At 34.5% G+C, this 24,017-nt stretch overlaps 1 protein-coding gene across 1 annotated transcript in view; it reads right to left on the bottom strand.

The window, feature by feature from the left end:
- The window catches only part of LOC143902166 (lachesin), a 188,910-nt gene extending 169,676 nt beyond the window's left edge, over window positions 1-19,234 (bottom strand). Inside the window, exon 1 of the mRNA XM_077414864.1 lies at window positions 18,755-19,234. The gene's annotated coding sequence lies outside the window, so the exon portion shown is untranslated. The remainder of the gene's footprint in view (window positions 1-18,754) is intronic.
- Between the last annotated feature and the right edge of the window lie 4,783 nt (window positions 19,235-24,017).

Here is a 24,017-nt window from a genome sequence, read left to right on the forward strand (position 1 = left end):
TTGACAAAAAGGTACTTTTGATAAAAAATTCACGCACGCGAAGCACCCGATTATCGAGCCTTCTACGTATGTTGTACCGTTGACCTCAAACGTGAAACGCTTCATGCTCGAGGTTTTCAGAGAGCGAAAAATATTAGCGCTACAAAAAAAATTTTAAAAATGCCACTTTGGGGTGAAGCGCGTATAAAAGCCATCAGAATATTCGGTATCAAGCTTGATTTCCACTCGTTTCTCGCAAATTGAGAATTGCCGGCCAAGCCCTCCGTTAATATATTTAAATCGTCATGATTTCATAGAACTCGACAATGGGGAATAAGTAATTTAATCGACGGAAAAGCTCGGTTTGGGAGACAAAATTAAATGAGCCGTCGACCTTACAAAATATACATACATAATACATAAATGCATGAGTTATGTGTGTGTGTGTGTATAAATATAAGAAGAAAGGACAAAAAAGATTTATCTGATGTGAAACAGAGAAAGAGACAGAAACTCTGTAATCGTGAAAGTTTTTCAGTTCTCACTACAAAGATTTTTTTATATTGGACGCGAGAAACTTTTCCATGACCTAATAATTGAGTAAAAAAATGGAGGTCATGTTTTCAAGATCGCAGGGTACTTTTTTGTCTCGACGTTGTTTCTTGCAAATTTTCCCCACTTTATCAGTGAAACTTTTTCTCGGCGATACTGAATAACTTTATACCAAATGTTCAAACTGAAAGAAGAAGCGAGGTAACATGATGAAATATTGAATAAAAGCATTTTAGTTAATCTAAAACGTATAAAATTAACAAAAATAAGAAGCAATTAACAGACAGATAATTTTATCTGTATTGAATTATTTATGAGAAAGAATAAAACTAGAAATTCTCAAAGCACACAATTAAATAAATTTTTTAAAAGTATTATATATTACATAAAATAAAAATAAATAACGGCAAATATATAAATGTGAAATATGCATCAGTTTAAAGTAAAAATATATATAAATTGGATCCGTAAAAACATATATTAAATTACGCCATTTTTTGGTAATTAATGACAGATTAAACAGACACATGTGCGAATAACATGATAAAATGTGCGAATATTGTAAATTAATTTGTACATTGTAATGCACTTAATTCAATTAAGAATAGAATACGCTATATATAAACGTCATTAGCTACAGCAAGATAAATTTGCATTATTTTATGTAAGCGTTTCATCCAATTATCCATAGCAGGTATTAATAATTTTCGCAATTACGTTGCTGTACGCGTTTATTACCTAGCAGTAATTGTGTGCGAAATGAGTAATTTTGGCTGCAGATATAATGCGAATATTCAGAGCTTATCATTATCGTTACTTGTACAGATTTCCTTTTGGCGCTTCGCAACACCGACGATAGCATAGAAGGAGTGAACTTTTGATATTTCCACAAAGGCACAGAAAGCGCTAAAGAGTACCCTAAGGCTTTCTGCCGAGAGCACACTGAAAATGGCCAGAAAAATATGTGATACATTTTGATACATTATCATTTACCGAGACGATCGATCGAAAGACGCTCACTCTCCCTTTTTGCTTAGAATTAGCACACAAAAAAAACATTGCCGTAACAACCAGTAAATTGTTTGCGTGTCGCTTAACTTCCCCGCTATTCTCGGTATTATTATCTCGCCTGAAAGCTTTGCGGAAAATAACGCCATATTATACTGTCACCACGCTTATTTTTTCCATTAAACTTTGATATACTCTTCTTTTATTCACGGCAATCTCTCGCCGAATCGGTGACACAAAATTAAAGTGCCAGTAGAAAAATCCCCGTTATTAACTATATATATTTTGTTCTTTCTATCATAGAAGCTTTCTTCTCTCTCTCTCTCTCTCTCTATATATATATATATATATATATATATATATATATTTACTCTTTGCGTCTCTGCGGCAAAATTTTTGGAAATTTTCTGTAAAATTGAGCGCAGACGAAAGTCGACACGTGGCCGACGCAAAATTGCGAGAGCCACGGAATTATAAACTGTCTAAGTCTAACATGCCAAAGGATATACGTGTATGAAACAACGTCAATAGCAAAGTTGTTATTTAAAAAATTTTTAATTTTTAGGAAAGAGGGTAGTATGCCCATTTATTTTACTCTCAAGAAGAAATTCTTATAATATATAGTCCGTGCGTGTGTGCGTGTCTATATTCATATGTATGTATATACGTGGATTTCCGTGTAGAAATTTTTGTGCTAAATTTTTGACGTACACTGATGTTAATTTAACATATTATCATTGCGTTATTTTTTACTTTTTTGCGTTAGGTAATATTCATGTTTCTAAGAGTTAAAATAACACAATTTATATGTAAATGCACGAATTCTTGGCGTCCTTGGCGACATATATTTTATATGTTAAAATAGTTACTGTCCTCTCTATAAAAGTTTCTATTTTTTATATCGACATTTTCTTACATCACAAGAAAAAAAAGAAAGAATAACATTTAATGTAAAAATAACACTTTATTTTAATTAAGTTTAACATTATAAACATATCAATTTAACATAAACTTTGCTTTCCAGATAGTGTCCGTGTGTTACAATTTTGTGTTATTTTTTTTACATATTACGTTATTTATTTACATATTTGCCTTTCGTAAAATAAAAATTAGAGTACATAAATTGAGTCATGTAAAACGTGTTAAATTTAACACAAAATTTTTTACTAGCTTGAAAAAGAGAAAGAGAGAGATAAATATAGTTCGTATGAAAAATGCATACATGAAGCTCCATCGAAATCTTAGGAGGCATTTACAAATCTTTACTTTCTTTCAAACGGCGTATGAAATTTCGATTGGAAATTTTGCGTGGGTGCGCCGACTACGGTTCTGATACGTCGTCCATCATTATCGACAGTATCATTGATCATCGTGCTACGCAGGGGAAACTGAAGGAAGCAATCAGCGAGGACATTCGATCTATCTCATCGACAAACCGCGCGTGTTCTGCTGTGTTGTCTATGTCAATGGCAAACACAGAAAATGCTGTTAACAGTAATGAAATCCTCCGCAATCCAAAGTTAAACGATAAAATGTACATCTGAGGGATACGTTCTGATCGTCGTATCCGAGCCGGACGAATATTTACTCGCTCGCTAGAAATAGTGATGCTAAGTAAATAATAGAAAGTAACAAATGGAAAGATGTATGTATATATATATATTTAATCACGGTATAAAACGTCGCGCTTTTAAGATGTCATTAAAGTTTCAAGCGGGTCGACTCCGATAACGGTGTTAGATGCTGAAATGTACGTACTAAAGAGTAATGCTGCATCGAAAGTGTTGCTTGGTCAGAAACAAGAAATAGCTCGATAATGCACTACAATTTTATAATAGCAAGTACTACGCGTGATGATTACATTTCTTCGTTGCATGGCATTCATCTATCAAATAATCTGCACTCCTTGATTATATTTGTCGAGCAGAAACGATAAAATCTTTAATTTATTTAATTTGCAAGTTTACCATATCTACGACATTATGAAGTTATTTTTGTATCAAATAATTTACATATATTTACGTGACTATATAATTAATAAAGAATATTAAGAAATTATCTTTTAAATAAAATGGATATATACGTTATACTCTTTTTTCAAAAACTTCGAATTTCTCCGACAGAAGAAACATTTATTCAAAATTTTATTATCTTTGAATTTAGTATTTGTAATATATGAATAGCATCAGTATTTTATATATTATCCTTATTACATGAAATATATAAATGTTTCTTTTTTTAAATATTACATAGAAATATTTATTAGAACTTTTAGTAATTAAATTCGAAAAACATTAAGCTTTAATTTGGTATAAATATATTTAAATTCTAATAAAATCAACAAAAAAATAAAACATTTTTTGAAAATTAAAATCAACTGGCAATAAGAACCACTTTATGAATAATAAAATCTATTGCCTATGCGGAACATTTAAATGAGTAACAAAATACTCATTTATGGAAACAGTAATTAAATATAGGTAAAAAATTATAGGTTTTATCATCTTCCATTAACCTATAGGATAAGATCAATCATTAAGTTTGTTTTTTTTATTATTTTATAATTAATTTTTATGAATGCAAAAAACACAAATAAAATTGTTACTCTTTTTACAAGTTACGCAGTCGTATGTTTAAAATTTGTATACTTACCAAAGTAATTAGAGCCAATTTTAATTACATCATTAGAATTGGTTCAAATTATTCCATTTTTGTCGGTGATTTAAAAGAAAAATTATTAAAATTTTTTTTTAATTTTACATGTTTTGTCAGCAAAGTAAACATTGACAATATTAATAAAAAAAATATTAATTCAATTAATGGAAAATAAAAACTACTTTTTGCTTAAGATAAAATCGATAAAAATTGTAACGGAGCGATCGGAAACACGACATATACTTTTCCAAGCAAACAAAGGAAGCTTGATGAAATGTTTGAATGGCGAAAGGTTCCATAAGAGTTACTCACACGCGGGTTCGGATTTGTGACGCGCGAGTCAATTTATTCTAAAATGATTTTTATTACTCCGTGATTCCTATTCCCCCGTTTTCCCCTATATTAGATTTTAATATAAGTGAAATTAAAAAAAAAAACAAAAATATAGACAGATACTGCTACTCAAATATTACGAATTACATTGGACACAAAATAGACAAAATCTCAATAAATGCGTATAAAATAATATATATAAAAATTTAGTTTTTAATTCATAGAAATAAAAAATATAATAATTTAGAGATAAAATACCGAATTAGTAAAAAAAAAGTAATCAAAATTCGTACTTAATAATATATAGTTAAAAAATAATTTGCAAGTTTATAGAACGTCTATAAAAGTACATCTAAAATAAAAATAATATAAGAAGTTCGCTGTGTAAGAACTTCAAGTTTTTCAGCATCTTGTTTAAGTTTAAAAATACTACATCCTGTTAATAAACATTGAGTGATGGACGAACAAATCTCTATAGAGTTTAATGATAAGAGGAATATTTCATAAATCACACCCGGCGACGCGACGGGACAATATCTATAGTTAACACGTACAATATTATTGCAAATATCGAATTTGCTAATTTATAAAGAAAACTCATTAAAAGCAAATAAAAAATAAAAAGCTGTAATAAAGCCATAATAAGTTATTTAATCAATTTTTGCAAAAACGGAATTTTTTGTAGAAACAGGTAGATCGAGTCATTTAATTTGTCGATATAAAATATAACAGGCAATTCAATAAATTACGTTATACATATAATTAATTTGTATAAAATAATTCAATATATATTTTATTTTATATAAAAATGTAAATATTATTTCCACACATGTATTCAGTCTCTACAAAAGTTAAAATCTTTCTCGTTACACAAAAAGCTAAAGCAATATTAGTATAATTAAAAATCTATACCTCAAAGTCGAAACGCGAGGATGTTCAGATTTGATAAGTCGGATTCGGTAAATACGCGCGAGTAAATTTAACTTACTCGTATCTACCGATGGATCTAACCAATAAGCAAGTTGGATCCGTCGAGATCTATATATATAGATTATGAACTTCTATAGTATAAGTATATAAATGCAAATTCGTTATCTTCATTATATAGAACTGTAGAACCCAAAAAACCGGATTCTGCGACTGGTCCCGGATCTCAGATCCGGATACCCGAATCCCAAGTCCGGATATCCAGATTTCAAATCCGGATTCATAATTTTTATTTGGAATACGTGGAATACTCGGCTTTTCAGTTAAAAAAAGCTCTAATGTACAGTCTTATGTATTTAAAGGGGAGATTTTTTTAAATATAAATAATTATAAATACTTAGTAAAAAGATGCCTAACTATGACTTGCGCTTAAGAAAAATACAGAGATATACGAGACAGAGATATATATCGCAGAGTTTATTAGGTGTGCGAGTTTGTGCAAGAGATTGCGGTTCCTCCCACATTGAATGCAGAAAATATCGCGCCGCTAAAGGCGATAAAATGTACAAACCGATGAGCACCTCAAAAAACGTATGTTACGTCAGTGTTTCCCAAATTCTGTTGGTACAAATACTTCGTTCAGTTATCTGTCCGATTTCGCTTAAGTCGTAAACAGGAACGTTTTGTAAAATTCAACACTATCTTTTCTACATTTCCACTGGTGAATCAATTTTCTAAATGTTAAATTAATTTTTACCTCAAACAAAAAAAGTATCAATAAAATGGTACGCTAAGAATAAAAATTTATTACTTTTCTGCGAGATTATTACTTTTACATTTCGATCTCAAAATAATAAATTCACTTATTAATTTTACACGCTATTACGAATGAACATTGGTCGATTACCGGAGTTGAGAACCATTGTGCGACGCGATTGTTCGCGCGGCCAACCGAAACGTATCCGATAGGATAAACAAAAAAAAAGCGGAACAGAAAATTGTCGAGATCTGGTCGCGCACGATCCTCCGGGAAAATAACTTGGACAAACAGGCAGTAACATTTTTTACGGTGCACTGTGTGCGTGTGTTTTTCCTTCCTACGAAGAGATAATGCCTTAGAAGCCGGGCATTTTGTACTTTAATCTACTGTTTAGGGGAGAACGGGCCACAGAGACGTACCCACACATACGGCATAGTTTCGGCAAAGTCGCGGGCGCGCGATTAAAATTGGAGTCCGTTCAAATAATCGGCCCCTTTTATAATGTAACAAACCCCGCGCCGTGTTGTACGGTGTAGGTAGAAGTAGCGCAACTCTTTTGTGCGAGAGCTGGCTTTTCCCTTTTATCTTTTACAACCGCCTGCGCAAATATTAAACTATTCGACCTCTCTTCTTTAGTCCCATCTCCTTCTCTTCCCCCTTCCACTCTTCCTGTTACCTCTGCCATTCCCTGCAGCAATGTTTACCGTTACATGCTACCACCCTGGCGGGACAATTATCCCGGGGAAAAGCGACCCAGTGCAATTAAAATAATCGTTTACGAATCGTAACCGCATTGTCCTCTCCCGATGCCCAAGATAATTAACGCGCTAAATGAAGCTGCCGATAACGGCGATTAATTGACTGGTAATCACCACAATTATTGGCATTTAGTTGCCTCCTTTCCTCCCCCTCGTCCCCTCCGTGCCCCTTTTCGAACGTCCGTCAGCCCGTCGCTCGTTGAATGACAACTTTTTTCCCTTGAGTTCTGAAAGAACGTCGTCGGGACTTGTTCACCGCTGACTCGCGCGCACAGAGTGGATAAGAAAGAAATAAGAAAATTCCGACAAATTAGTATTATCTAGCGCGGAGGTACAAGGATTAATGAGTTCCCGTCGTCGCGTATTCCCCCCGCTTCCATCCCCTATTCGCGGCCCCTTTAAAGAGAACTTTTTTTGGCGAACAACCCGTCCGGTTATGGCGCGTAATCTTGTAAAATACGGTGTGACCGAACCCTCTCTTGCTCTCTCTTTCTCGTGGTTCTCGCCGCTTCTTTCACAGTCGAGTCGCGCGTCGGAAAAGCGCTTCACGAGAGCGACAAGAAATACAGAGAGGACAAAAGAAACAACGGAGGCGAAATTTCTCCGCGAAATTCTTTTCCTCTCCAATGTAATTGCCCGTCCATTTACGACGTTGTCGCGGGTTGTTATTACTTTCAATGAAGATGAGAGAGTACACGAGATATCAGTATTACAGAAGTTTTTTCACGTAAAATTTCAAAATTTTCAAATATTTTCTTTGTTTGCTTTTTCTCGTCAAGAGTTCCAGACCTTAAAAACATATTTATTACATTAACATCTATAAATTAACGATGTCGTAAACATTCAACTCGAGAATTTCGCGATCTAAAGCAAAGACTGTTTCAATGATGTTAAAAAGATCAGAATTAAAGGGAAGAAATAAAAAAGTAAACAAATCTTTAAATTGTAGCACAATTTGTACATATTTTTAATATTTTAATAATATTTTTTATAATTATATTTTATAAAATACATTTATCTCGAGACCACATTTTTTTCTAAACGTTATATAAATGCGACGAATCTAATTTTAACGCAAATTGCTTATTTTTTACTCCAAATAACAAAATCTTTAATACTAATACAGCTAATTATAATAGCTCTCATAAAAAACCATTTCGAGTGATTTATATAGCTGAATATTAAAGTGTATAACGCTTTTCGTTCACAATTACAAATATAAAGTTTATAACAGAAAAACGGATAAATATCAAAAGCAAAATTTTGCCTGAATAACTTTGTCCTCTTTTATTCTTCATGCATTCAAAATAACGGCATTGATTAAAAAATTATTATCTTTATTGTCATAAAATTTTAAAAATAAATTTATATATGTACATCATTCTTCATGTAAACTGCAAACAACAGTTATTCTGATTTAAAATCCAATTACTGCATAGCATTTCAACAATACGGATAAAACATTATGAATATGTAAGATTTTGGATTTTGTTTATTATTCGCATATATGTATAAATATTGGCAAAATATACTTCCATTGCAGAGGAAAAAACAGTGTAGAGAGCCTAAGGGGCGAGAGTGTATTAATAGTAACAATGTATGTATGTAGATATATGCGAGAAAGAGAGCCGCGATAGGATTTTTGCCAAAAAATTTTTGGTAGCAGAGGCTAAAATCGAGAGAACATTTTTCTTATACTATTTATTTTATCTGCTTGTTTTTACTGCGACGCGATAAGCTGCACTGGGAAACTTGCATCAAACGATCGTTCGGGAAGAACTTTAGGAAAGAATCGTATCCAATCCACGATTGTGCAAAGTGCTCCTGCGCTTCCCGCTAATGTCATCGCAAAGTACAATCATCAAGTTAAGTTTTATCTGCCGTCGATAGACTCGGCGTCTCGCGAAATTGTCTCGCGTTACTCGTTTAGGGAAATCACTCTTAGTCGTTTCACTTTTTTCAATATTCCGACTGACCCCGACACTTTCCGCCAAACGAATCATCTCACAACATTTCACAGCTCGCAAATTACGTCCCGAAATTACCTCCTTCATTAACCTCCGTGCCTGATTACTCAAGATAACTTGGGAGTACTTGGACGTTCTCCGCTCCCGGAAATTTATAACTTGATTTAAAATCCACTCTTGGGTCGGTTTTTTATACCAAGTGGAATTTTTTTAACGGAAATACGAGAACATCCAATATCTGAATAGCGAATTGTCTTTTTCTACCTTCCTGGCGCTGTATTTATTCAGAATGAAAAAAATAAATTGTATAATATTGTATATACATGCAAATTTAATGCATGTATAAATATTAATAAGAGAAATAAGGATTAGTGCTTCGGATTGATTATTTTAATAATATTGTGAAAACGTATCTTTTGCATTATAAGTCATTATTTATACATATTATTCAAAATGTAAGACATTATTTACGAAGATATTTCAAAATAGATTTTGCAATATTTACGCGTAATAATATACGAAGAATAATATGGAGCAAATTTTTTTTATAACAACAGTTATTCCATATTTTTGTTCAAATTTTAAAAGCAAAGATATGCAAAATTTAAAAAACTTACGTGAATTGTATTTAAGCGTTAATCAATAAAAGAAAAACAATTATTATGTTGAATCGCGCAATACTGTCATATATTGTTAAAGAAGTTTTCAGCAGTAACACCAAGTCTTACTCCTTACGACCCAACATATTAAACACTCTGTGAATAGAAATCAAGTCTAGCACAAATAACAGCATATATATCACGTCACTCTATATCAACCAAACTTTAGCGTCGCGAATACCGTCCAACTGTGCATGTAATAACTATGACGATTGTAGCATCCTAATGCGCACGTAGTTTCGTCGCGTACTGTACGGGCGTGTACAAGATAGATCATTATAGTATTCCAATAATAGAAAATACTAAGAAAATCATAGTATTGTCAGTTACAGTAATAGAAAATAGTAGAAAATTATAGTATTGCCCAAGAGAGACATTATTTCTTGTGTAATAAATATAACAAACGCAAAGAAAATAAAAGATTTCGAAAAAAATAGATAAACAATTTTAAAAATTAATCTGATTAATAGTATCTTAAAGTTTTTATATGGCATAATCTTAATTTGTAAATGTAGCATATTTGCACTTATAACATGATATTCTAAATATTTCTTATTTTTTGGTTTAAAAAATCCCTTTTGCTGAGAAAATCATTTTAATAAGAAAATTTAAAACACACTAAAAATAACTTATAATAAAATATTCAAAAAACGGTTCTTATTATATTAGCATTATAGTATGTAACGTTTTCAACGACATATACATAAGTATAAGTATATATGTAAAATCAGTCTAATTCTTTTGTAAAACGTCGATATGATATAAAATGACCAAATAATTGTATAATGCGAGTAAAAATTAAGTATTGAAATAAATTATATTAATATTATAATTAATAATTATGTAGACATACATGTACGTACATATGTCCATAAGTTGTAAGTACTAATTAAAAAATTCGTTTTTTTGTAAAATGTGCGGTTTCTTTGCGAAAAACCGACCATTTAAAATAAAAAACCTACGTCGAACTACCTAATTATGGATCTCGTTTTGCACTGAAAATACCATATGACGTGAGGTAAATTTCACTTTAGGTGGAAAGTTGAAAACTCATGTGAAACCAGGTTTAATTATTGCAATTCAATGTTTTATGACATTTTAAAGAATGTCTAATAATATAATCTCCAGTCAAACTATAAAACTAATATTGCAAATTGCAATTATGTCATTTTGCAAGAGACCTAGGTTTTCTATACAAAGAGATTAACTTGTCGATATACATACGTGAATGCAACATATATGTATAAATTTTAACTTTTTATGATTTATTTTTAAATCTAAATTTATTATTTTGTTCATTTTTAAATCAATTTGAAATGGTTCTTTCAGAAGATTTTTTTTTTTTTTTTCAATTATGTCATATGTTCCGTTCTATTCTACTCGTATAAGCTTAACGTCCATTTTCCATATATTATAAAAAAATCCGACACCATTTAATCTTACCTTTAAAAAAAAACTAACCATATACAGAAATTTAATTTAAAAAAGCCATCTCTGGTTATACGTAGAAGAGATCTTATATATCCTACACCCGTAAGAACGGAATAATCCGCGTATAGTCGCGTAACTTAGCATACGGGACGAGCACACGTGTGAAGAAGAAGATGCGGAAGATAAAATTGAAACATCAGTTTTACCCTGATTTGGTAGAATTATTAACACGTGCAAATATATAGAATACTGCGCGCCATAAGGATCAGCTTAAATCCAGCCAGGACAATTATTAAAATCCAGACATCACCAGAAGCACGACGGCATGACCTGTAAGAAAACTTACGCAACCCCGAGGAGAACTTATGTGCAACCTTTATAAGAGTAGAAAATAAATTGGCATTGGAGTGTATGTGCAGTGCAGTTACATTCCGCGTTACATTCGCGCGACAGTCATATTTCCATTGACAAAATTCGACGAGCGCGGGTTATGGCAAAGGACTTTCAGTAGAGAAAAAGAGGAAATGTGCTTGTTTATTATTTCTATAGAAATGTTAAATTAAATTTGTTTAAAATCAAAATTTAATTGCCACATCACACAGATGAATAAATGATTAAGTACGTTACGTTACCGCGGTTCTCCGCGTTTACGATACAAACGGCAGTCCCGTATGGAATTCGTTTGTAATGCATGAGAACATGCAGCAATTACGCACACACAACAAAATATTCTCTTTACGCGGCAAATAGGTATGGAGTTGTAACGTCATATGCAAAGAGCAATTAAGGTGGTCCTTTCGCGGACCCATCAGCTAGTCAAGTAACAGTCCGTCATGAGGTAATTGAAAACAAACATTACACAGCATTCCAATAATTATAATAATATAACATAATTTTACACGCACGCGTTAATCGTATTTAATTATTTACTAATTAAAAAAATATCACAATAGTAGTGCGGTTTGGACTTAGGTTAGGTCAGGCATGACAGTACGAGTAAAGCAATATGCGCGTGGATCCACTACTTATTTAACCTCATATATCAGAGCAAAACATTTGGCAAGCCCTTATTTTCAAGGTATATACGAAATCCGGAAACTTCAGGGAATATTTTAAGACATGAATAATGTATTCATCTGATCGCTAAGTATATGTATTATTCGTTGAAAACCTCGGCCGTGGCGATTTGCATCATTCTATCTTTCTCGTTCATTAGATGTAAACAAGGATAGAATGACAATGGCACGCTCCGCGAACGCACATTTAGAATGACTTATTTCTTGTAAAGTGTTGGTAACCTCACTTGATTTTTCGTACACATATCCCTTATTACTGTATATTTAACATATATCAACGTTAGGTACTTATCTAATACTTGTTCTCACGAAAGGACCACCTTAAATTACGGATAAGTAACGTTTCAATAGATTTTATCATAACTAAATTTTCTGAAGTTTAAAATTATCTCACAATTTTCAACTAAATTCTCTCTCTCTCTCTCTCTCTCTCTCTCTCTCTCTCTTTCTCTTTCTCTCTCGCTTTCTCATAGAGGAAGCTTTGTAATGGTGGAAAAATTTTTTACAGATTTTGATGGAAATAGGTTTAGAATGTTCCAAAATGTCAAAAAATCATATTAGTAGAAAATGTCCGGAAGTATGTATGTGTGTATGTGTACGGATTTTTTGTACACTCATCTACTTCTACAATTTTTTAGATACCGGGTTAAAATTTTGCACACAAATAGAGTATCATAGAAAGTATGTTCTCCTCTAATTTTCTTAAAATCCATCGACCGGTATAGATTTTAAGGGGATTTTTATTTTTCAAAAAAGTGTGTTTTACGCTGTAGCTTTCTCAATATTTGAGATACGGTCTATTTCTAATTTTATTATATTTTTCAGTTTTTTCTACCCTATTTCATATATAATTTTTTAAAATTTGATTGATTAGCTCCAGCTTTATAAGGCTCCTATATTTGTACGGATCCCTCGAAATTTCAAACGTCTGTTTTTCAAGAACTAATCAACCAAATCTTAAAGAATTCTATATGAAATAGGGGTAGAAAGGACTGAATAATATTAAAAAATTGCTAATATAATAAAAAAGTTGCAAATTTAAACTTGCACATTTTGCTTCCTATGTACGGATTCTTCGTAATTTCAAACGGTTATAGAGCTCAAGAACTAATCAACCAAATTTTAAAGAATTATATATGAAATAAGGGTATAAAAGACTGAAGAATATAATAGAATTAGAAAAATGAATTTATAATTGCTTTACATTGTCACGATATTACACATATATATCCTACACACTCACGCGGACGCACACATACAGTCACACATATGCAAATTGATTTAAAACTGATTAAGGAATTTCAAAAAATATTGTTTTTAAGTTTATACGAGTAAATGTGCTAGTTAAAGGAAAGAATAGTAAACAAGTAATTAGTAACTTAATGGGGGTAACTAACTAATGTCTATTTGTAATAAACATTTGATGTAATTTTGTATATAAAATGTTTTTCAGATATATTTTTCATGGAAAAATTATTTTATATAGTTGTACTTGGAATCAACAATTTTGGGATTTTTTGCTACGGAAAAATGGTTTTCAATCATATTTTCCAAATGTCCAAATCGAACAAGAAGTTGATCACAAAATTTGTATTTTGAAACCGGTGCAACTATATATAATATACGTAATAAATATAAACGCTATGCACTATGCACAGTGAATAAACAAATCATATACTTAACAGAGAGACGTGCTTTTTAATATCGTAAATTCGTATCGCGACGTATAATAGATTACGCGTCGCACGATTTTCATCTGCTCTGATTGCGATGAGTTCCAGCTAATCGTTCGGGCGTATTAATTAAATCTTTCGTCGCGAATTAGAAGCCTGCCATCATTAATTCAGGACATATTTTATAGAATAGAAGCCGCGGAAAATATTCCGTTTGTCTCCGATATCTGCTTGTTATATCGTTCACGTGAGCATTTAATTACGTACGTTTGTCTTTGCAACGTCGTTGGGAGACATGAATTTCAGCCGCTCAGTGAGGTGCACTAACAAGATTTTGTCGTAGATCAGGATGGACTAGATCGCATTAATTCACGTGAAGCCCTATAAGCCTTGAAAGACGCTGCCGCATTTTCCGCCTTTCCCGTGTTCAAATTTTTACTAAGATTTATGGGAGATATTTGTCAGACAGAAATTTGTCGAATAGCTTGACACTTTTCAAAATAATTTATTTTCTTAAATGTGCATTTTTTTTTATTATAATTATGATACATTTTTTCTGTACAAATTATAGTTTATCCAAATTCAATATTTGATGTAATTTTTTTGTATTACAGATTGTTGAAGCGCAAACTTAATTTATTTGACTTTCTATATTTTTATTATACAAAGTTTTGAGTTTAAATTTGTATATAATTTTTTTTATAAGGGAAAAAGAGAAAGAGAACACACTTTAGAGTTCAGTTATCGGCCGCTAGGTGTCTATTACCTTGTATCTTTGTGATTATTTAAATATTGCAAAAGTTACATTACACTTATATTAGAGTTTATAATACTCTCGTAAAAAATCTTGCAAATAATTGCATAATTTTAATTTTTTGATATTAACTAAGATTTATATATATATTATTAAGTTTAATTTCACTATTAGCTCCATTTGGAAAAATAAAATTATTAATGCAAATGTTCTCGATAACGTTTGTTTTTGGTATAATTCTTATATAAGAATAGGACATATATGGATATTTCGGATTCTAGGCAGTATATTAAATACTCATAGTCCGATCTTGTATTAAAGATCGTTCTTCTCGTACGCTCAAAATGCTTTGTTCCTAGGAATCTGCCTGATACTGGTCAGGAATGCGCCTTTACCTTTATCTACACCCATCTTACAAATCCTCCTGAAACGACATATATAATCGTCGTTAACCATCATCAGTAAGTCATTAGTACAGTTCTTATTCGGTTTGGCCCTGTACTTGAGCTAACCGAGTTTTACGTGGACAATATAATTATTTAGACAATAATTAAAATTAAATAATCTGAATAAGTAGTTAACTTAGATTTAATGGAGTCAGGAAATGGTTTAGGTGCTTAAAGTATATTGTGCTCACTGAACCAATAACGCTGACAATTTTTTTTTACAAAAGCTATATTTCTTTTATTTTTTTTTAACATTAGTTAGAATAAATGGAAAACATATTGTAATATCTGTCAAGAGCAGATTTTGAAAGTGTCTGCTGCAAATTTTGTCGATGAAATGTTAGCAGAAATATACGAAAATCTGTTAATAGAACAATTGCAGTTTGACTGCAGAAACTGATCAAGATCCGTTGTTTTGTGACTATTTAAATGATGTGTTTCATTTAAATGTTTATAAAGCAACGAAATCAGTTCAATTTTTGCCGACATTTTGCTGTCAGATTACAACTGGCACACTCTATCAGCACAAAAGGCACAAGTTTAATGCAGACAGAGATGATACCGGATCTATTGCGTTATCTAAACAATATACATATGTACGCACGCGTGCACGTAAGTGTGTGTTACTCTTTTCTAATTATAATTAATAATTATAATAAATAATTATAAGAATTATAATGTTTGTTTTTGCAACGTCGTTGGAAAACATGAATTTTCTTTTTGTTTGATTTGGAAAATGTGATTGAAAACCATTTTTCCGTAGCAAAAGATCCCAAAATTGTTGATTTCAAGTACCACTATATAAAATAATTTTTCCATGAAAAATATATCTGAAAAACATTTTATGTACAAAATTACATCAGCTGTCTATAACAAATAGACATTAGTTAGTTACCCCTTAAGTTACTAATTACTTGTTTACTACTCTTTCCTTTAACAAGCATATTTACTCGTATAAACCTAAAAACAATATTTTGTTAAATTCCTTAATCAGTTTTAAATCAATTCGTATATGTGTGACTGTATGTGTGCGTCCGCGTGAGTGTGTATAGGATATATGTGTGTAATATCGTGACAATGTAAAGCAATTATAAATTCATAAATAAAGTTTTATATATCATATAATTAGGTAATATATAAAATAATAATAAAATATAGATGACCTTTTCTAAAATATAGATAAAATAGAACTTTGATAAAGATTTAATAATAATAAATTTCACATTACTTTTAAAGTATCTACATATTTCATGTAAAATATGTTTTATATAAAAATATCTATAGTCACAAGTATAAATATATAAAAACGTCTATTCTCTTATTTTACCGTGTATATTTTAATATGTTACAAGAAATTTAAATATAAAATCGTCACCAAAAGAAAAATCAAACCATCTCCTTATGTAAATCAGAAAGATCTCGTCTATACCTCGAGATTCAATTAATACACCGCGGCAACGCTATAGAAGTGCAACATATTGTAACGACGGACGTCCGTGTCAGAGGAGCTTTACAAGGTGTGCCCAATAAAAGTTTCAGGACTTGTCGGGTGGAACATCGAAAATCTCTCACTGAAGGAATGTAATGCGCAGTTATTGATTGCCACGTTAAGACCCCAAGAAATTTTTATATAAATATTCTGCAGAGTTGCACTTTTTGCTCTTTATGCTCTATATACCTTTTTAATAGTTTATTTATATAACCCTCTCTCTCTTGTCTTTTAAGTAAATAACGCAAACCTGAAATAGAGAAACATATTAAGGATGTATGGGTGACATCTCAAAGCATTACCAAAAATCTAAAAATTTTATAGATTGTTCTATTATTACGTCTAAGTATCTGTGTAAAATTTCAGCACAATTCTGTTACTGGTTTAAAAGTTATTGTAATTAAGGATGTATTGGAGGTATTTCAATTATAATATATTCAGAAAGTGCTGTAAATTGTTTCTAAATTAAATTAAAAATACTCTGTAAAATTTTGAAATTATTTAAGAGTTATTTAAGTTTATAGTTGATAAAATTAACATTATCCCTTATAGAGAATTGACACTGCTGTAAATATAAATAAAATATAAATAAACCATTAAGATATTTCTTAAACTTTTTTTATGTGTAAAACATACATCATTGATATTGTATTTTAAGTTTTAAAATGTTTTGCCACAAAAAAATATTTTTAATTGTTTAAACAATACTAATTATTTAAATAACAAAAAATCATACTCAAACTGTTAACGGTAATCTCTTCTAACATATAAAAAATTTTGAGTTGTTTGACATACATACATGCAAAGTCTTCTTTTATTGAAAGTTTAACTTTTAACAAGGACTGTACAACCCATACATTTTTAACAATTGTAATCAATAATTATCTGATCTTAATGGTTTTTAGTCATTTTGAAAATATTTTGGAGCGTATTTTGAGAGTTTAAGGTAATATTTATATATATATTTATAAAAATAATAGCAATTTTATAAATTTTTTTAATTAGAAATAATTGTAGAAATATTGTAAAATATTTTAATTATTGCTTAAAATAATATTATAATATATTTTTGTTACATTAACAATGTTTTATTAATGTCAATAAATCTTTTTAAAAAAAGCAATTTAAATAAATAGCTTTTGACTTTTCACCACACTCACACTTCTTGCGGGCAATTTTTTACTCAGATTATTTTTATTCCTAATTATAATTCACACATTTGTTCGTTTTGATATTATTTTTAAGATATGCAATATTATTAATTCTTTTATGGCTTATTTATGTCCTTAGTTTATAATAACATTTTATATAAATGTTAATATATTTTTCTGCGTTGACTTTGAATGTAGTCATCAAATAGTATTTTAAAAAATCAGGTTTGAATGTGATGGATACTTCCAGACAAAGCTTTTTCCCTAAAAAAAACTGATGTGGTGATGGTGATAGACTCTCGCACAATAGCATTCAGTACAACGCGATGCAGAAATTAAATAACGCTGAGTTGAAATTAAACAACAGTTATTTTATGTTCTTTCAGAGATTGATTTAACAGAATGGTGATAGTTATTGTTCGGCAGCCGGTCGAATGTAATTCAAATTCGACAAAAATTGATCTCCGAACAATTGATTGGCATTCGTGCCAATATATCAATCTACGTTTCCTGTCCGCTCTGATTTCCCGTTTCATTCATTCAGTCCCCAGAAAACTTCTCAGGGCGCACCTCTCTGATAGTAGTACCTACCCCGGAATAATTTACGCGCGCGGCGCGCGCGAGAAGACATCATTTTAATTAATCGCCCGAAGGCGGACGCGTCCGCACGTCCGCGCGCCCGCGAATGACAGTCGTAAGTCGTAAGGACTTTCAACGGGAAAAAATGGGGGAGAGGGCCAATTTCCCCCTTCCTCTCCCCCCCAGTCCCCAGATTCGTGAGTTAAGCAGATTTAGTCGATCGGTCGATTCGCGGGCGTGTTCAATTAGCGGGAACGCTGAGAATGGGATTGCGCCATAAAAATTTTACCGCGGGAAAATCTCGGAATGCCCGTCCATCAAGCGGGTGCCAAAAATAACTTTGAGCCGGGATGAAGAAGAAAGCAAGAGGAAAACCGGCCGACGACACACCGCATCAGGATCCAGCGTCCGTGTCGCCTACGGATCTACGATGTGGATCCGATCAATACAAGGCCGCAACGCGCCCACCGGATTCTGGCGGATTCTCCTCCTCCTTCACCTCCAGCTCCTCCAAGGATCCGCCGAGGTTTACGCGCGCGGGACGAAACGGAACTTACGTGTCGCGGCACGATGTCGCTGGATCGGATCGCTGGATCGCGGCTTCGCGCGCTACGGCGAACGTCGCACGGCGTTGACATCACGCCGATTAATCCCTTCTGCGTATATGAGCGTGCGTGACTTCGACTGAAAGATCTACATTCCCTGGAGCTGGCAACTCCGTCCACCACTCGTATCACTTTTTAACCGTATATACCGTTTTTTTATTCGTTCCTTTGCTAATCTCCACCCATCCCTTCGAACTCGGAGTATTCGACGTTCCGATGACGTTTCGGGGGGATTGTCATTCCGTCGGTTGAATTAAAACTGTCGTGATTTGTCGCGAAGGAGAGAGATAGAGGGAGAAAGAGAAACCATTAACCCTCGGTAGCTCGGAAGATAAAAAGATAACGTGCGACGTCGCGACGACGACATGCACGATCGCCGGACGGGAACGCGGACTCGACACCGAACTCGTCGGGAATTGCACTGGCCGGTTCAGCCCTTTACTCCGTGGCGCGCGGAGGGGTGGCGGGTGGCGGCATGAGAGAGCGCGTCGCGAGGAAGGGATAAACGGAATGGGAGGGAAAGGAAAGCGAGAGACAGGGCGCGGTGGGGACATTGGGAGGGTGGGGGGGCGGCGTGGGAGGACAGAGAAAAGAAGGCGAGGGGGCAATGGGGGAGGGATAGGAGAGAGAGGGAGGATGAGGATATATACCTAGCAGCATCCACAGTGCTGAAAACCACCGTGGTACATTGTACATTTCGCGGAGCTCCCACGAGGAACCGACGAGCAGTGGCGGCGGAAGCCGTGACGGCGGATAGGGGGACACCCAACGAGGGGAAAAGCGATGAAGAGAGAGAGAGGGAGGGAGAAAGAGAGAGAGAGAGAGAGAGAGAGAGAGAGACGGAAAAAAAAGAGGGGACGGAGAGGCGAACGAGATGGAGCCAGTGGCCTCTAGAAAATTAAAACAAAAAGCATAGGGAAGCACGTCGTGTCGCTGGAAACGGACTCGTACACACGCCGACGCGCTCCCCCCGCGTTTCCCCCCTCGTTGCGCCGCACCACGTCGGTCTCTCTTCTGTCGCGTCCCTTCCGCGACGGTCTCCCTTTTTCACCGTTGGGCGGAGGCACTTTTATTTCCCTTTATCGTTTATTATGAGTGGTACGTTACCCGCCGACACGCTCGTCCTCGAAAAAGACGCGCAAGAAGGTGTCGACGCGCGGCTTCTTTTTTTTCTCTCTTCTCTCGCGCTGGACTCCCTCCATATAGCTCCGTTTTCTTCAAACATTCTCCTCTCGCGACGCCGCTGCCCTGGAAAAGTCGAAAATTCAGGTTGGACGACGTTGGGGACCCGCTGATCGATATTGTTAGTCGATATTGTACTTATGTTGGATTGCTTATCTCGTTCCACTTTGAACACGGTATCTTCTACTGTGTATTTTTCTCTCTTGTATCTTTTGTATTGTGTTCGGTAAACCGCTCTGTATTCTCAATGTGAGTTAGCAATAATATTTAAGTAGTATCTAATTTCAAAATGCGCTTACATGCGCTTGTATATAAACGTTCGTAAGTTCCGCATAACAAGACAAATCTGAGAACGATTGTAACAGTATTTATGTAAAAAATGCATTTTCTTGTGATGTCTATTATTTTTTAATAATAAGCTACAAAATCAACTATAAGATTCTTAATAAAAACTGTAAATTTTATTTTAAACTATTCCGTTATAATGTTAATTTTTCACATCAATTTCTTTATTTTTTAATTAAATTTTGTTTTACCACATATGATGGTGCGCCAATTGTATTAAAGTGCCATCATATTAACGAGGTCCGAATTTATCATTATATTACATTGATTAAACTATGTCTATATGTGTGAGTAGCGTTAAGATATAGCAATTTAATCATGAAACGTGATTTGTATATAAAATTCATGAAATGCATAAGAAGAGACCTAGACAATCAAGTCTGTTGAGAGCAAATAATCTTACCAAGTATCTGCTACAAATTTTGTCGGCAAAAAGATTATAATACAGATTTGATGCCGATGATATATCATGATGTCGGCAGAATACCAACAGCAAAGTTTGCTAACATAGGATTTATTTTCTATTACTGAACTGGCTGCAGAATTTCTTTTTTACTCCACAAAAATAGGCTCTGAACTAGTACAGCCAGTTCAGCAATAGCAAACCGATCCGTAATCAGACAGCAGATTGGCGGCAGAAATCGAACAGATCCGGCTCCGCGCTGCTTCTGCTGCCAATCATCTGCTCACATTGCTCTGTCTGTGCGGTTTCTACCGCCAATCTGTTGTCCGATTATGTTAGCAGACTCTGCTGGCAGAACATAAGTTGACCGCGGACGCAGTTGACGTCAGTCTGCAATCGCTGACATGTCTGATCAAATCTGTTACCAATCTGGCGGATTACTTACTGGAAAGTTACAGAACGCAAATTTTACACGCACACACACATACATACAAATATATATACATATGTTCAAATATTGCGATGACTATTATCATTACTATACGCGTCGCGTGTAGTACGTCATGCGAAAACGTGCTTAAACTTCATGCGTTATCATTAAACTGGATAAACAAAAACGTGTTGCAGTCTTACAAATCTGTCAAGCTGTCGTGGCACCTCTAGCGCCTCTAGCGCACGCTTTACTTTATTTGCACCACTTTACCACCGTCCCAAGTTTATGCGCATTTTTTTTCCACTGTCTCTCACCGGGCGAATCTCTTAACCGGGCGGGAAGTTCAAGGTGTTCATGGAAAAGGTGGTTCGAGGGAAAATTCATACGCTCGGGCAAAACTGTCTTCACTCGTACGTCGTTGAGAATTCTTCCGCGCGCTTCATATTGTGGAAAGTATCTCGCGCGCGCGAGATAAATCAAGTTTTGGAACGCGAGTACGCGGCAAGAGGGACAAGGGGAGCAGGATCTTATTAAAGATAGGTGTGTGCTTAGTGGACGAGCGCGATTTATCCGCTATTTCTCACGAGATTTATCTACCCATTCTTTAATCCTCTCCCCGAACCCGCCCGCCCATCGCGCCGCGCCGTGAAAACTTCCACTAGTTCCACTATCTTTTTTTAATCGACTTCAAACTATTTTTTTCTCTCGCGCCACCCTTTGTGCTAGGCGGAGTTTCTTCGCGCGCTTTGCGCGTTTCGCGATAAATCGAAGTCGTAGGGGACGGAAGTAAAATGGAAGAGAAAGCGAGAGGGTGGATCTCTCATCTTATTGCGGACGTATAAACGCTCAGAACGTGTGTGCGACTCTTCCGCCATTTCTCGCGAGACTTTCTATCGTCTCTTTAATTCTTTCGCCGACTGTGCTGAGAATAAAATCGAATCGGGAACGGCACGGCGCGGCATACGAGCTAACCAGACGGATTTTATCGCGCGTCACACGCTTCAGCGAAGATTTCGTGCGTACCGCGTAAACTGAGCTTAATCCATTCATGCGTTTTCTCTCCGCGAGATAATGCCATTTTGATTCCTTGCAAACGGAATAGAGTGATATACAAAAAAGATTTGAATTTTTACCAAAATTCTCTCTCTTATTCCTTTTCTGATTATCTAGATCTCTTAAAATATTGTAAAATTTAAAGTCAAGTATATTCGACAATAAAAGAAAGAAGAGTCTTTATTCTATTACAAATTTTATAATATCGATAAAATAAAGCTTGTCAGCTTGGCGTTTAGAGACGGAAATTTTAGCAACGCGCTTTATACTAATCGATATGCTTTTGTAAATTTCTAGGAGAGCGGGCCATGTTGAGGGATGGCTGAAGTTCGTGCAGACAAGGAGCTCGTCACGGACAGGCAAGTGCAGAACAATTCCCGTCGTCCTCATTTTATCGGTCGTATTACCCGCGCTTTAATTCCACCGGTACGACAGCGCACGTCCCCGCCTTACGAGATGGGAATCTTTTATTTACACACGTCACGGTTGCGACTTTTTATTTTTACATCAAAAATTTCTCTTCCCACCCTTATACCCTCGCGCAGAGGATTTTGTGCTCGCGCGCGAGATAAGGGGACTCGGGGTGCCAGCCGGCTTATGTGAGAAAGAGAGAAAAAGAAAAGGGTGTTCTCTCTTATTGCGGATAGGTAGGTGCTTAGTGGACGGGCGCGATTTATCCGTTCTTTCCGCCGAGATTTATCCGGTCTTTCTTTAACAACCCCCATCCCGCCGCCTTTCCTATCCTCCCGTCCAGGACCTTTGCCTATCATCGAGGGGACGAGGGGAGGGTGCAATACGTCTGGCGCAATAAGTGACTATCCGCGTTCCGATAGTAGTAATAAGTTCCCGCAACTATCTCGAACAAAAGAAGTCCGAGCCGGACTCGCAAAACTTCTGCGTCCGCGTATCTTATTTCTAGGCGACGTTTCACTCTTTCGTCTCGTGGCCCAAAAAGGGCGCGTGATACATCTTTTATAGGGGTAGCGGCGCAGGTGGCTCCTCGCAATTAACCCGGCAGGATACTTTAAATTCTCGCCAAATTACCGGACTGTAAATTTCCCGCCACATACAAGCGGCCAACCGCTCGCTTACTTCCAGCCAGCTTCCTCTCTATTGTGCTGGAAGATGCGAAAGTCTTTGCCGGATGGTCCAAAGTTTCTCAAGCGGAGCCAATCATCTAAGGAAAAATCTATATCTATCAAATCTCTCCACGCGAAACTTGGAAATTATCAAACATTCTTCTTGCAGATCTCTCAAAGTTGCCTTCAAACAACATTTTAAGCGAGCGCATCTTTTTACGTGCTTCTGGTAAGAGTTAGGACGAGCCCTTTATCCTCCCTTCCTCTTCTCTCTCTCACATAAAATGTGATGCAAATAAGATGTAGCGTTTCTTAACCTTTATTATTCTAAATATTTTTTAAATAAATATAATGGCTACTTATAAGGAATCTCAAAAAAGTATTTAAAAAATTCTTCTTATTTACTAATTTGAATCCTTTGAATCCTTTTTAAACTATTTTTGTGATAATGTAAGAGCAGGTGTGCAAATCCGCGCGTTTTCAGTTCGAACTTCATATGCGAAAATATACGGAGCATCGAAAAGTCGCTTTGCATATGCAAAGCTGCAATGCGCACTTAAGAGCTAATCCATCCAAGTATTGTTAATATTAATTTTTGTCTTGCTACGTGTGTATATAGTTAGAGAAGATAGCAAAATATGGATATTGACAAATCTCTGTATAAATAAATTATTAATAATAAGATATTTATAAAAAAATCAATAATAAGATTCTTATCAT

This window comes from Temnothorax americanus, unplaced genomic scaffold (genome assembly GCF_048541705.1).
Source record: "Temnothorax americanus isolate GAGA-0224 unplaced genomic scaffold, ASM4854170v1 Scaffold38, whole genome shotgun sequence".
NCBI lineage: Eukaryota > Metazoa > Arthropoda > Insecta > Hymenoptera > Formicidae > Temnothorax > Temnothorax americanus.